This window comes from Mytilus californianus, unplaced genomic scaffold (genome assembly GCF_021869535.1).
Source record: "Mytilus californianus isolate M0D057914Y unplaced genomic scaffold, xbMytCali1.0.p SCAF_6, whole genome shotgun sequence".
NCBI lineage: Eukaryota > Metazoa > Mollusca > Bivalvia > Mytilida > Mytilidae > Mytilus > Mytilus californianus.
Window position 1 is genome coordinate 87,257,099 of NW_026262712.1, and position 14,785 is coordinate 87,271,883.

Consider the following 14,785-nt stretch of genomic DNA (forward strand, 5'->3'; position numbering starts at 1 on the left):
TCATAATAATATCCCGATACGCTTGCCATACACTATGCTCATTCAAAACTACACGACGTACAGTTGAAAGTACGTGTTGTTGAGCTAAGATAGCACGATGTTATATCATTATGACGTCACGAGAGGCTTATCATACAATGTGTTGACTTGAAACTACACGATGTAAATTTGAAGTAGTTTGGTCTTGACTTGAAACAGTAAAATGTTAAGTTATAAAAATAGAAGGTAAAGTCAAAATAAAACAATGATAGGATGACATATACTTGTGCAGAGTTGAAGATTTTTGGTGTTGACTTCGAATATAGTACAAATATTAGCTCGGTTTATGTTAAATTGAAAGACAATAATGATGCGTAAAACATTACAGAATTATGTGAATTGAAACTGCAATTCTATGGAAAAGAATAAGGGACAAATCCCCAGGATTTTTTCTTCTTCATTTGCAAGTTCGGAGGCAAAATGATATACAAAGAACGTTTTCCATAAATTCATAAAAGAAATGAATTATCCATCGCTATATATTACACTTGAATACAGTTTTGCCGTATATTTTACATGTTTTGTTTAGATTTTTTTTTATGATTAAAAACCAGACTTTTTTTATGAACAATATTTAAGAAAATATTTATCTATGTTGTGTGTTAATATATACAACATAATATTGTGCAAATAAAGAAGGAATGTGTTATAATTTTCGAGGAGCTCCCAAAAAACATGAATTACAGGGTGTCAAATCGATGAACGTGCTTAAAGTAGGCTCCTTTTCATAAAAAAAAATTGATGAAAATGTTTTAGTATTTAGTGTACAGTGGCAATTATTAAATGCATATAAGGACGAGAATATGTAAGTGTGATATGAATATGAATAAATCTTGGCTCTGTACAAGACATATTTTGCTTGCTTAGCCGAATTTTTAACAAACTAGTTGACAAAACGTCTCTGACAATCTATGGAAGTCCAAATAGTATCGGTTTTGATTAAGTCCAGATTTTTTGGTTTTATTTCGGGGAAAAGGGAAGTGTTTTACGTACAGTGGCAAATATTACATGCATATCAGGACGAGAACATGTAAGTGTGATGTGAATATGAATAAACCCTGCTTTGTTACAAGACATTATACTTTACTTGCCTAGCCGAATTTTCAACGAACTAGTCGACATTCTATGGAAATCGCAATCGCATCGCTTTTGATTAAGTCCAGATTCTATTGTTTTATTTCGTGGAAAAGAAAATTCAAATTTTCAGATACCTCTAACAAGACCGGGGGGGGGGGGGGGGGGGGGGTCACATTCTGAAATAGCTCTGACCCTCTCAGTCCTACGCTAAGCGTATTATTTGTCATATCAGTTGATCTTTGTTTTTAAAGATTAAGACTCCAGATTCTTATGTTCTATTTCGGGGAAAACGGGAGTGGTAAATACAAATTCTCCGATAACTCTTACATAGATGTGATTTTATATAGGTAAAATTTGACTCTCACAGTCATAAGTCTTATAAGCACAATATTATGTTGTATATATTAACACACAACATAGATAAATATTTTCTTAAATATTGTTCATAAAAAAGGTCTGGTTTTTAATCATAAAAAAAACATCCAAACAAAACATGTAAAATATACGGCAAAACTGTATTCAAGTGTAATATATAGCGATGGGTAATTCTTTTGCTTTATGAATTTATGGAAAACTTTCTTTGAATATAATTTTGCCTCCGGAGTTAAATTTCATTAATATTCATCAACTTGCAAATGAAGAAGAAAAAATCCTGGGGATTTTTCCCTCATTCTTTTCCATAGAATTGCAGTTTCAATTCACATAATTCTGTAATGTTTTACGCATCGTTATTGTCTTTCAATTTAACATAAAACGATCTAATATTTGTACTATATTCGAAGTCAACACCAAAAATCTTTAACTCTGCACAAGTATATGTCATCCTATCATTGTTTTATTTTGACTTTACCTTCTGTTTTTATAACTTAACATTTTACTGTTTCAAGTCAAGACCAAACTACTTCAAATTTACATCGTGTAGTTTCAAGTCAACACATTGTATGATAAGCCTCTCGTGACGTCATAATGATATAACATCGTGCTATCTTAGCTCAACAACACGTACTTTCAACTGTACGTCGTGTAGTTTTGAATGAGCATAGTGTATGGCAAGCCTATCGGGATATTACTATGATATAACATCGTGCTATCATAGCTCAACATCACATACTTTCAACTGTACGTTGTGTAGTTTTAAATGAGCATATTGTATGGTAAGCCTATCGTGACATTCAAATGATATAACAACATGCTATCTTAGCTTAACATCATCTAGTTTCAACTGAAAATCATGTAGTTTTAAATGAGCATATCGTGTGGTAAGCCAATCGTGACATTCTAATGATATAAAAACGTGCTATCTTAGCTTAACATCACGCACTTTCAGCTGTACGTGGTGTAATTTTAAATGAGCAAATTATATAATAAGCCTATCGTGACATTATAATGATATAACATCGTGCTGTCTTAGCTGAACAACACGTACTTTCAACTGTACGTCGTGTTGTTTTAAATAAGCATATTGTATGGCAAGCCTACCGTGATATTATTATGACATAAGATATTGTTATCATAGCTCAACATCACGTACTTTCAACTGTACGTCGTGTAGTTTTAAACGAGCATATCGTGTGGTAAGCCTATCGTGACATTCTAATGATATAACAACGTGCCATCTTAGCTTAACATCACGTACTTTCAACTGTACGTTGTGTAGTTCTAAATGAGCAAATTGTATAATAAGCCTATTGTGACATTATAATGATATAACATCGTACTATCGTAACTTAACATTACAAAATTTCAATGTACGTCGTGTAGTTTCAAGTGAGCATCTTAGCTTAACACGTTGCATCGTGTTGTTTAAAGTTAACAAATTGTATGGTAAGCCTTTCGTTTCAATATAGTAGTGTAGCATCGTGTTATCTTAACTTAACATCATGTACTTTCAACTGTGCATCATGGTGTTTTAAATCAACAGATTGCATGATAGACCTATCGTAATATCACAATGATATAATATGGTACATTCTCAGCTCAACATTTATTAATAACATATCAGCACCATACATTTTAGCTATTCATTTTATTTGTTATCATAGCTATCGAATTGTATGACTGAGCAGTATCAATCTGCAAGCTAACATCATGCAACGTCAACTTCACATCATGTACTTTAAACCCAACGTTACGTGTGTTAGGCATATCATCACAACATCGTGACTTATCATTATACTATCACGACTAAAGCACTTGTCATTGCAAGTCAACATTGTGCAAATTCAACTTAGCATATTGTAATTTAGAGTTAGCATTTTGATGACTCAATTCAACATCACGCTGTCTTAACTTTACATTTTAAGCTTCAGCATAACGTTTTGTAAATATCTAATATATGACAGCTGAGGCTTTCCATATCATAGGCTTTCCATAGTTTTTAGCGAGATATGTCATGACTACGATACACAACCAGTTTTTGAAGCTGATTGATATATTGTTTTATTCATCTCGGTTTTCGGTCGATAACATTAAAAATTTGCGGGAAATTTCAAAAAGTTCTATAATTACAATTAATCTTGATCTGCCTCGTCAACTCTAAATAGATATCCTTACCGATTTACATACGATATTTTGAAAGGTGTAATAATTCCACTAATTTGTCATTAAAAATCATCAGAAAAGGAGCTTCTCAGGCAGACGAAATGAATGCAGTTCAAATACTGAAGTGAAATTATACTAAATTTCATATTGTAAACATGTGCTCCAAGAAGGTCTATAGATCGCTTGTGACGTGTTACACATTCTTGCATAATTAATGAGATCTTGTCTAAAAGGTGACAGAAAAATGGAGTTTTTGCTCTTAACTACGTTCATTAAAATCCTAAAACTGACACGAAACATATTTTTTCATTGATATGTATAAATTACAGCATTTACTCTGCTTTTTAGTTTTCACCTCAAAACATGATTTTCGTAGATACCGCCTCTTTAAATGCAAGCAATATCTTAATGAATGGTTATTAACAGACAATGCATCGTCTATGTAACTAAAAGTCAAGCACCTACCTATTTCTTTGTTATGTCACTGTCCTTGGATGAACAACATTTCATATGAAAACAGAGATAAATTATAAAGGTTTTTCACATAATCAGTGTCTATTTTTGAATTCAATGTAAACTGCGATTGCTAAACCTATACAACAAATTCAATATTGCATCCTTCATACCGGTACTATTAAGCTCCGTCTCTGTACTTTTAGTCATCCATACTTTATTAACAACAGCTTAATTTTCCCAGCCTCACAATGTGCACGAGAGGCGGAAGATACCAAAGGGACATTCAAACTCATAAGTCGAAGACAAACTAACAACGCTATGGCAAAATAGAAAAACTACGAAAAGTCGAACAACAGTCTACAAAACACAACATAGAAAACCAAAGATTGGGCAACACGAGCCCCACCAAAACATGGGATTATTTTGTCCCGATATTCAAATATAATTTCCTAGTTTTATAAAAGCATACAAAGTATTCAGATGGTACAAAACTATAGCTGTATGACTAATTACGTTCACTTTTAAAATCTGATAGGGTGAATAAATAAATTGACTTTACATACTGTAAAACTTTATGTGTCATTTGTAAAAGTGACTTTTATCACCAAAAACTACAAAAATCTACATTTGTTTATTGTTTATTATGAAATTAACTTTTGGCATGATGCGAAGACCACTTATTTGTTAAACCCATGACTCTTCACAGTATTGTGTAAAAGATATTGGTGGTCCACGGACTTGTCTATAATTAATTTTAGGAAAAACTTCGCATATACATGTATTTAACTTTTAAGCTATTTTAAGAAAATAGTGATGTTTTGAGCTGGTATACGACATCCACGTGATGTCATGATTCAAAAACTTCTGAAAATCATTGTTTTTTTTTAGCAGTTTTAGAATAAACCTAACATTGAGGTAGCCTCTTTCAATGTAGTTGGACAAATGCTTCCTTTCATCTTGCTCTTTCATTAGATGGTTGGAAGGTAACTGCGCAAGACACTCAAAACTGTTCATATCTTAGGAGATAAGTTTCATAACTCTGAAGCGTCCATAACAAATTATTAAAATTGAAAAGAGTTACCGTGAGAAGCGCTGGAAATTTGTAAATATAGACTTTTAACGATTAAAGTTCAATATGTAGCAACTCTTGAATTGCAAAGTTGATTTTTTTTTCAAAATTGAAAGGAAGCTCGTCTTCGTGGAATTGAACATTGGGATAACAAGTACTAAATATTCATCGGAGCACTACCAAAGAAGACTTGGGAGCTCATCTTTAACTGTCATCAAATGAGACATTTATTACTGCAATGCCGACCCTGCAATGGAATAGTGAAACTATTACATTTGGAATGTAATAATTTGAGGGCCTTATACCATTATTGACATTTTTGCAAAACCAACTGACATATGTCAATAATGATACCATCTTTAATTTTCCCTGTAGATCCCCACAAGCTAGTTACATCTTTAATTTTCCCTGTAGATCCCCACAAGCTAGTTACATCTTTAATTTTCCCTGTAGATCCCCACAAGCTAGTTACACTTGTTGTGGTACTTATTTCCTTATCCAATAATCGTAATGGTGTCACTACAGCTGATATTTACAATTTTTATCTGATGCATCTATAAATGTCGTCGTAAGTCAAGGTCGTTAACCCTTACCATGCTGTGCCCGTCATATGACGGGATTACCCAGACCACCGTTATTTGGCTCCAATGGCTCTCCATACTTTTAAAGGTCAACTTTATGATACTTATTTCGAAATTGATGCATGTTCCCTCACCCTGAGGCTATCTATTGTCATGTTTCTCATGTTTAAGTTGGATTTGAGCTCAAATACGAACTTGGAAAATTGAAATCGGATAAAACTGGTTTTTCTGGAGGGGTGGGCTTCCCTTCGGTGTCTTACACAGGAAGTTCAGAGGCCTAAAACTTTCAAAAACAGTGTAAATCCGCAGGCATATATCTAATGATCATAATTATTATTGAAATTCGCATAGGAAGCGACTACTTCCGGTTTCAGGTCCAGTTGAAGTCAAAAATCGGAAAAAATCGTGAAATTCCGTATTTTTTGAAAAAAACTCGACTTGAGTGCTGTCTGTCTGGATCCTCGATTCTATATTTTCTTGTTGCATCTTTTAACATGATTTATAATAAACCTTTTCTTAAATTGTCCGTTTTAAATTTTGAAATTATAAAGAAACTAAGGTTTCTACTCCCTCAGGCAAAGTTGACTTTAGATGGATTGGCTATTTCTTTATGTCCTTTTTGATCATACAGCTCTTTAATTGTTTCGGCTCTTATACAGCCTTGACTTTCAAGTATTCAACTTTGAGCGTTCCTGATAAAGGTAAATCCATAAAAGCGCTTCGGATGCATGAAATTTAAAACGTGTTGTTTTCATTTTTAAAAGACGAGTTATATTTTGACAGATCTTCAAAACGTCCCTAGTCAAAATCGAATTCATCGCAATAAAAATATACTCGGTGTTATCACAACAATTTTTTTTAATGATAAATTGATATAATAATAATAAATAATAATAATAATAATTTATTTTATTAAAGTGTCATATACATCTCTGTGTTTTTGCAAGTAATTTATATATTTGTATATGTTACTAATTACATATTGGTCAAATTAATGTCACTCGATAAACAATGCTTATATTTTCTTTTTCTAAGACACTTATTTGTTTTATTTTATTGAAAATATGCGTCATCAAAGTAGTTTGTATAATTTACTGATTCAGAATCGTGCAAAACGGGGAGGCCTATTTTTAATAGAATACTCCTTTAAATATTTGCCATCTTGTATAATTATCTTTTAATTTTATTGAAGTTTCGGCCCTCTACTTGAAAAGTACTGTTATATCATTTCTTTCTAATGTACTTATGATTTTTTTCCAAATATGCAATAATGCTTGGAAAATTGACTATTTTACTGTTGTTTTGTTGTGGAATTTGCAAATTAACAAACAAACAACAAATGAAAATAAACCAATCTATAACCACAAACGGCCATTGGCTTTCACTGTTGTTGCAAATTAACAAACAAACAAAAAATGAAAATAAACCAATCTATAATCACATACGGCTATTGGCTTTCATTTACTTTATGGGTTCCAAGATATATTGGAAAAGAATGAAGAGTCCAACATTATAAATGTAGTATGCAATTTTGACAATGTTTTAGTACTTGTCTCATTCATACATTTAAAGGCTAACAAAGTAAAAAAAGGATTTTTTTGCTATATTTTACATGTTAGGGGTCCCAACATCATCTAAAATAATGAGCTTTGCCTTCTTCAATAATCTATTATATGTTCACTGGACCCTGAAAGTAAAATAAAAAAATCTTGGAACATCAAAAGTAAAAGAAGTTCACTTAGTCTACATTAATAATCAAATGGTTTAAAGAATACGTATACTGTAACAAAAACAGAACAGAATAATGAATGAAAACAACAACAAAAAAACACATGTCAAATTGATGCCTCGACAATAAATACTTGTGTACAATAGTGCTTGATTATCAACCGACTTATAATAAAAGGCCGGATCGAGTGACATACTATATTATATTAAGTATGCTTATATCTGATCAAAGTCCTTTTAAATGTTACAGTACTTTTGCACCTACCTACTTTAGTAGTTAGAAATCTAAAGTCACAATTTCCAGGAAGTTTATGGGTGTGATATGTTAGATTTATGTAATTTTTTATACTTCAGTATGTTCAAGGTAGGCAATCTTTTATTTGGTATACATAATGCCTATTGTATCTAGATAAAATATCTTAACTTTAATGTCAGCAAAATTATTCTTTAAACATAAAGAAAATGTTTGCTTCCGTCTATAATTGTGAGTGAACTGGAAGATCATATTCTGTTTTCGCATGTCATTTTATAGTGCTTTCATTAATACTGAAACATTGTGTGGGTAATTTTATTTATTATAAATAGACATGCCTAAAAGCACTTACTTGTAAACACTAAATTAAATGACTTTGACCTATTTCTTAATTTAATTTTCTAGGAAAGCTTTCTGATAAACAATTCTTAAGAAATTTTAGTTTAATCAGTTGACACGGTCATGTTCTATAAACATTTCCACCGCAGCATTTCATATTGAACATAATTGCCTTGTCCTTAGAACGTTTACATACATTGCAATACGGTTTAAAATTTCGTAATAACATTGTATTGTAAGAATTTCTGGTACTGAAATGCAAGGTTCTCTATAAAGACAACGACCAAGAAAAAAGCGCATGGGAATAACTTAAAATGTGGTACAAACTGTTTCCAAGGTCACCGGCTAAATCTTCAATGTCAACCAGCATTGAGAAGCTGTTCCGGGTAAACCTCTTTACTAAATATTAACATTAGCTTTTCCCTTAAATGATCAAATCCTAATTCCCCGAGATCTCCTTGAGAAATATGAACAATAAAGCGGATCTTTTCAATCAAAATCCAAAATCTACGGTATAACTCAAGGATTTTTGGGGATGCAACGATTGGTGCAAATGACAGCTTCTATGTGACTAATATAAACAAGAACAGTGTTTAATGTCACACAGAGGCACATCATGAACAACGTTCAATGGAGACCACTTCGTTCTCACTTTGTGATTTAAGCGTTTAGATGCATAAATAAAGGCAACAGTAGTATACCGCTGTTCTAAATTCATAAATCGATTGAGAAAAAACAAATCCGGGTTACAAACTAAAACTGAGGGAAACACATCAAATATAAGAGAACAAAGACACAACAGAAACACTAAAATGCAACACACACAGAAACGAACTATAAGATAACAATAGCCATTTTCCTGACTTGGTACAGGAAATTTTAAGAAAAAATGGTGGGTTGAACCTGGTTTTGTGGCTAGCCAAACCTCCCGCTTTAATGGCAATGTTAAATATAACACTAAAATGACACCATTACATGACAGGACTACAATACAAATAAATGGAAGAACATACAGGACAGAGAAACACACAAATAAACAATACAATAGAACATTACGACAAGCTATTAGTTATCAAAGGTGCCAGGCCTAAAGACGAAGAGCATTTATGACCCAAAATTCCAAAAAGTTGTGCCAAATACGGCTAGGTTATCTGCTTGGGATAAGAAAATATTTAGTATTTAGAATAATTCATATTTTTGCAAACAGTAAATTTATAAAATATAAAAATGACCATATAATTGATATACATGTTAACACCGAAGTGGTGACTAACTACAGAATAAAAACGAATATGTAAAACAACCTAGATCAGCACATAAAAACAGCACAGCCGAACAACGCATAAATTATGGGATAACAATAAATCTATTTTTAGTTTGGTCTCAATTCCGTAGCTAGATTGCTTGTAAAATATCTATACAACAACGACAAACATCGCTTTGAGGCAAGGCCTAATTTATATTATATGCAGTTAGATTCTCTCGTCAAAGCTGTATTATTTTATGTTCTTGCACTGAGCTATGTGTGGTTTGTATAACAATGAAGCCAAAGAGAGAAAGATGCATGTCATGTATTCTTGATACCTCTGGTTTACATCAAATATTTATAAACTACTTTATTGGCCGTACTTGATTCAATTGTGATTTTCTAAAAGTATACTATTTCCTTTTCTTATTTCCCCTTAAATGGTTTTGTTGATTTGACTGCTGTTTGCCTAACGTCAAGTGGCAAATATTTCATGCATATTCAGGACAAGGGAAATTAAACAAAACAGTGAATTGGATAAGTATGTTGTGGATGAAATGCGAGTTTTGATTTTAACTTGAAAAATATGATTTGTTGAGTTGGAAAAACACATCTTGCCTTGCATTGGATCACAAGATTGTTTTAAGCACAGAAATCGTTACACTCTCCCAACACTGGGCATCTTATTGAATGTTTCTATTCCGACTGGATATGACTGTGTATTTATATATACTGCGCAGCGAAACTAGTGTCTTAATTCCGTATGTTGAGAAGTTGCAGTGACCGTACATTAATAATTCGTCAGCCCTTTCGGTCGCCATTGGTTTGGAATATTTTATCTGTTGTCTGATATAGATATGTATGTTTCAAAAACCCAATAATTTCTCACCATCAGTATGAGTATGACATTTACCAATCAGTCTATTAAACCAATTAGGCAGATTTGATGACCTATTATTATACGTGTTTTCTTTATTAATAATATTACTACAAACAGCTTTGTGTGAAATACCACCATCTAAATTATAGCACGGTCGAAATGAACATTTACGTGTTTCCAATACATGCTACAATTAGACTTGACATAATTAGTTTAAATAAAACATGTATCAGATATTTACTGACCGAAAAACAATTGACAAACTCTGAAACAGACATTAAATGGATAAATGAATTAATAAATGAATTACCTTTGTTTCAAAAGAATAACCCCATTAGCCAAAGCTAATTTACCTGAGGATCCCCAAAAAGTCAATTGTACTTAATGTGTAAAACATTACATTATGTGTACAAATACATTCATACCTATGTTATCATTTACAGAAAATGCTTCAACATACAAACAAAATGTTCAACGACTACTCCTTGAATAGAAATAATAATATTTATCTTTAAAATGTTTTAACGATTTGCACTCTTTAACTTCTCAAGGCTAATTATTTCTGTTTTTTGCACATGAGAACTTTAATGTTTTCTTTTTAAAAAAATGGTTTTGGCTTTGTTTTATGTTAACTTTGCTAATAAAATATGAAAATTCATGTTACAATTTTCATTTGCAGCGGTATTGTTAGGACATTTCCACTCTCTTGTGATCAGCTGTGTTCGGGGAACTCTGCATACTTTTCCCCTATATTTGGTCCCAAAAATGATGATAAGCTTGCTTCCATTTGGAGATAAAATAGTTGGAAATGACATACTTCCATGGTTTGATATTTGTTTTTGCTGCTTTACTGTTTTTCACCTGATTAGATTCGATATTGGTACTCTCTACTCAATATATTTTTCAAAATAATTTACAGAAATATTTAAGTACTTTCTAATTCTAGTGCACCATGTTCGTTTTGACATATGTATGCCAGTAGAGTGATACAATTACATTGGATCTCTGGGATGTAACTGCACGTATAACATCGAAAGTGAAAAGGCCTGGGGTTTTTTTTCCTTAAATAAGCGCTTTAGGTCTCGAAAATGAAACGTTCATAATAATGTCAAATGGACCAATTAAATTTATGTATAAAGGTTATTATCTATACATATACTTTTACATGTCCTTAAAACATAAGGGTTAAAAACGCCTTTATGATCAGAACTGAAAGGAAAGTAAATGTACACTGGATATGATTTCAGCAAATAACTGGGTTGTGCGTACTTAATGTGTAACCTGTATATCCTACCTGCAATATCATTTAAAAAGGCCCACAAATAAAGGTGGTTGATTGATTGATTGATTGGTGGCAGTGAATAAAAAGTCAATTGTTTCTCCTCATGCATGTATCACATTACATTGAGAATTTACCTTGTACAGTTTTTGATGATCAGATTATAAATTCAGTAAAATAATAATACATTAATCGATAAAACAAATGCTTTGATAAAAAGGAAGCTGTTAAAACTAATTTCCCTGTTTGTATCAATAGGTCTTTCTCGGAAGTAATCGGAAGTAGTAATTCATGTCAGCTGCACGGTGGACTGCTTAATGAAGGTAATTAAATTTTAATACATAAATTCATATATATTTCATAAATCATCTTTGTATTTATTGTATGATGATATTATTTCATTACAACAACTGATCATTGCAAAAAAATTATGTACAACTATCATTAGGAACTGAACTTGAGGCTACAAGGAGACTGAATCGATCACTTATCCATCGCAAATATTTACTTATCATGAATGAAATAGGTTGCTTTAAGGTCAAATTTATTTTCAAATGATAAAAGGTTTCAAATGAGTTAATAATTGTAATATCCATTGTGGTCTATGCTTTTTACCCAACAATCCTGCCAGGAAACATACGTGACAACATATGGATATTATGTGATATCCTCTAGTCGTTCCCGCAAAAACAACAATGCCTGAAGGCTGTAAAAACTGTTTTGACCACAATTAAGAAAAATGCATTGGGCAATGGTTGTTTGTACCCAGACTCACCCGTATAGTCTGGGAATATTCACCAAATAATACTTTTTGTATTACATTTAACTCATTTTTAACCATTTGAGTACCCAGAGACAGTGACCACTTTTCTGAAGCCCCGTTTAAGAAAAGCGGACACGGGTTCCCCGAAACACAAGAAAGGCAACCAATAAAACATAATTTTACATGTGACAAGAAGTTTTAGAAGAAGACAGCAAACCGGGTTTTTCCTACATTTATTAGTGTTATTGTTAAAGCAATCAAATGCCATAATTCCAGAACGGGAAAAGTGAAAATCGTCAAAACCAATCCTGACATCTATTTTGCCATGAGAAACAACATTTCAAAATTTGAAAAGGATTGAATCAAGCTTTCTCAAGCTATCGCACGGAAAAATTTTCCAATCAATGAAAGACCAAAACTCCTGAACAACAAAAATGAAAATCGTCAATATCAAAATGACCTCCATGTTGTCACCAGCAACAACATATTAGAATTTGAAAAGCATTGGTTGAACGGTTCTCAATTTATTTAACAGATCAAGTACTATAACCACTGAACGGCAAATGTGGAAATCGGCAATTGCTAACTTGATCTTGGCTTTGTCATCAGTTATAGCGTTAACATTTGGAAATCGTTATAGAAAAGCAAAAGTGAAAAACGTCGATATCGAAATTGACATCTATTGCCCACCAGCGGGAAATTTAGACTGCTACTGGAAAAAGAGGGTATGTTAATTTTTTACATTGCAATAATCCACATACAAGTGTTGTTGCAAGAGTTCCTTATCATGCAGAGAGCACTCGCCCTACACTAGGGTCAAACATTCCTATTGTGACCTTACGTGTCTGCGTATTTATAAATTCAACACAGCCAAATGGATGCCCTCTTTGGCATATATTTAATTGCAGGATGCAAGAACTCCTGTAGACTCAATCAACCCTTAGGATATATAATCATCGGTTGTATCAAAATAAACTCATCATAGATCATTTAAATTTTGTACGGCAGACGCGCGTTTCCTCTACAAAAGACTCATAATGATACAGCTTATTGTCAATAGTTGTACAGAAAACACCCGAAACATGTGACACTGTTTAAGTTCCAGTACTTATTTCGACAATCAGTATTGCCACAGGTCATCCAAGAAGGCTGATCGGTATACCGTTTTTAGGGGTTTTGAAAATTTCCGCCTCCTAGGCTATACATTGTTAAAATTCCGGTAAATCCGTTTTGAAAATTTCGCTGTTAAGTGTACTTTTGTCTAAAACTGATCTGTGTTAGATTTATGTCTAAAACTGGCAAAAAAATACTAAGGATAAATATGGATTTATCGTGACATTATCCCTCCAAGACAAATTAAAAAGTGTTTATGATTTACAAAGGAAAAAGTAGTAATGTTTAATTCATAAGTAATTGGATACAGCTAAGTGCTGTGACACGGGAATAAGAGTCTACTACTTCTTATATATTTTTATGAGTTTTATCAATATTTCAACGTTGTCGTGTATATAAGTATTTCTCTAATCTTGCGATGACCTCATTTTCTCATTCCAACAATATTTTCCTTTTTAAAAACGATAAATAATTAATTATCAAAATCTTTTACCTATATAGATTTTGATCAAAATAAATCAATACTACTTTAAGTAAAAACCATCGTGTTAAGTGATCTATTCTTTTGTCTTTTTCGAAGGAAATGAATCAGATTATTCGGAAATACAAATCAAAAGGACACATCACGATGGCGGAAACTTTATACTTGAAACTGTATTGATCTGTTTCGTATAAAGTGTCGTTTTCATGGCAGAAAATATGTCTGATTAATTATAGATCAACGGTATCATATTTTATCATTTGGTACTGAAGATGGCACAACTATATACTAGTATTCAAAATGAAGAACTTGAATCCAATATGAAAATAAAATATTTTAATATACGTGCTAATAGAATTTTATAAATATTTCCTGGATATTATAATCCACTTATATGAAATTATATCCTTCAGTTTAACGTAGTATGATTTCATAATATATTCATTGTTTTAAGTACTTCACGTCAGTTGAAATAATATGAAAGACTCGCACAGAGAATGAATATATATTTGCCATTATACGAGCCAGGTAAACCATAAAATCTCAACCAAATGTTAAGTTGGTTGAAAAATTTTTTGCTAAGACTTCCTGTTGTGCTTTTCTGGTACAAATTACAAAAAAGAACATGATTAAGACTTAGGGTTTTTCTTAAATTTATTATATATTTGTGATAATGTTTTTTTAATTGGAGAATGGCATGTCATAGTTCATTGAAAGAGAGCTTGTCTTGTTCATTACATGAGCCAAAATAATTGAAAACGACACCAGGAATGATCTTTCTCCCGCAGGTAAGAACGGTCAGCACATTCAGTAATTGACAATATGGCAGTAACTAACGTAATATTTTTTTTTGTATGTTCTACTTACTAAACATAAACGTAAGCGTATAAAACTCCTCTTTAGATTTGTTTACGAATATGAGCTTATTAAGCAGTGTGTC

At 32.1% G+C, this 14,785-nt stretch overlaps 1 protein-coding gene and 1 long non-coding RNA gene across 3 annotated transcripts in view; one reads left to right on the forward strand and one right to left on the reverse strand.

Annotated features, from left to right (window-relative positions):
* Positions 1 to 6,651: 6,651 nt before the first annotated feature.
* Positions 6,652 to 14,785, reverse strand: part of LOC127705964 (uncharacterized) — a 46,632-nt gene continuing 38,498 nt past the window's right edge. The window contains exon 4 of the long non-coding RNA XR_007984124.1: positions 6,652 to 7,450. This is a non-coding gene — a long non-coding RNA (uncharacterized LOC127705964). The remainder of the gene's footprint in view (positions 7,451 to 14,785) is intronic.
* Positions 7,728 to 14,785, forward strand: part of LOC127705943 (transcription factor ETV6-like) — a 90,571-nt gene continuing 83,513 nt past the window's right edge. Inside the window, exons 1-3 of one of the 2 annotated variants that reach the window (XM_052210310.1) lie at positions 7,728 to 7,855; positions 11,747 to 11,811; positions 12,787 to 12,976. The gene's annotated coding sequence lies outside the window, so the exon portion shown is untranslated. The remainder of the gene's footprint in view (positions 7,856 to 11,746; positions 11,812 to 12,786; positions 12,977 to 14,785) is intronic. The other variant, XM_052210311.1, reaches the window with a different exon arrangement.